At 37.6% G+C, this 1674-nt stretch overlaps 1 long non-coding RNA gene across 1 annotated transcript in view; it reads left to right on the top strand.

Annotated features, from left to right (window-relative positions):
• The window catches only part of LOC111815423, a 25166-nt gene that overhangs the window by 12227 nt on the left and 11265 nt on the right, over positions 1–1674 (top strand). The window contains exon 2 of the long non-coding RNA XR_002820110.1: positions 1422–1425. This is a non-coding gene — a long non-coding RNA (uncharacterized LOC111815423). The remainder of the gene's footprint in view (positions 1–1421; positions 1426–1674) is intronic.

Consider the following 1674-nt stretch of genomic DNA (forward strand, 5'->3'; position numbering starts at 1 on the left):
TGAAATATCATCTCACCCCAGAAAGAATGGCTATCATAATGAAATCACCCAACAACAAATGTTGGAGAGGCTGTGGGGAAAAAGGAACCCATCTCCACTGCTGGTGGGAATGTAGACTGGTACAACCATTATGGAAATCAGTGTGGAGACTCCTTAGAAAAGTTGGACTGGAAATCCATTTAAACCAGCTATTCCTCTACTGGGAATTTTCCTGGAGGATCTGAAAATATCATATCATAGGGATATATTTGTGCCTATGTTTATAGCAGCACAATTTGTGATAGCCAAATCTTGGAAATAACCAAGATGCCTATCACCTGAGGAATGGTTGAAAAAGATGTGGTATTTTTACACAGTGGAGTATTATTCAGCTATTAAGAATGATAAACTTGAATCCTTTATATTGAAGTGAATGCCACTTGAACATATACTCATAAGTGAAATAAACCAGACACACATTTGTAAATATCATACAGCCTCTCCCTTGTATAGGATCTCAAAAGAAGAAATACAAATAGAAAGATATAATACAAGTAAAAGGAAACCAGGATCTCAAGGACTAACTAACCAAGAAAGGGAAAGGAGAAGAGCTAGGAAACATGAATAAGTCAAGCCATACAGTTATATGTAGAAGATGGGCAAGGCAATGATCCTGAGAATCTTCAGAAGGTTTTTTAATCTAGTAGTAAATTGGAAAGATTCTCACCTTGACTATCTATATATACTGATACCTGTGAACTAAGCTACTACACTGCAGATGGTAATTTGTAATAGTAGTTTTATGCTTGGAGTGCCTGTCATTCTGGTCTTCTGAATATGGGCTGCTTGTGATGGCATGACAGTTGCTGCTATGATGTCTCTCAGGAAGATGGTTGTTCAAGAAGAAGGAGGTGGTCAAGGAAAGCAAGAGACAGGAAAAGGAATAATGTGGGACTGTCTTGTTTCAAGGTTGTATATGGTTAGTGTTTTGGACTTATGTGTAAACATAAGAAGTGTATAATTCTTTATGCTTATTTTTAAAATATATTCTAATTTTTAAACTTTTTTATCATATTCTGTCGGGACTTAAAGTTCAACATATCAATACTTGATGAAAAATGCCTGTTCCAAGTTATGCCTAAGATGTTTGATATTCAGACAGATAGTGAGGTGAAGCTTAACAACCTAAGTTGTATGGTAATAACAATAAGCTTGTCTTCCGAATGGTTAACAACCTAAGTTTGCAGACCAAAATTAGAGAAAAAGGAGGGCTGTGAGGAAATCCAACCTTTTTGCCCTAGCCTTCCAAGGTCAATTAAGACTCAGAACATATGAGAACTTGTACTGTTACATCACGTAACTTGGTAGTGTCCCAAATTTTCTGATCAAGGAGATTATGGGGCCAAACAGGAAAGTGATTGATGATGTAGAGTGTGCCTAAGGAGAGTCACATGGAGAGAAAACATTCTCTCAGGCTTTCACATAAAGCACATTGGCCAAGCAATGGCCACGATTCATCCACATGGCTGACACTGACAAAGGTTCTACAATCTGAGGCACAGGATCTCAGGATAAATCCTGAGGGGATTTCACTCACCTTATCAGACCCAAAAGCTACAACTCTTGTTGCATAGGTCCTGCTTTACCTTGGTCTTAACCATCCAGCAGAAAAGTATAAAAGTGAAATATAAGAAG

Source organism: Octodon degus, unplaced genomic scaffold (genome assembly GCF_000260255.1).
Source record: "Octodon degus isolate 3935 unplaced genomic scaffold, OctDeg1.0 scaffold00016, whole genome shotgun sequence".
Lineage (NCBI taxonomy): Eukaryota > Metazoa > Chordata > Mammalia > Rodentia > Octodontidae > Octodon > Octodon degus.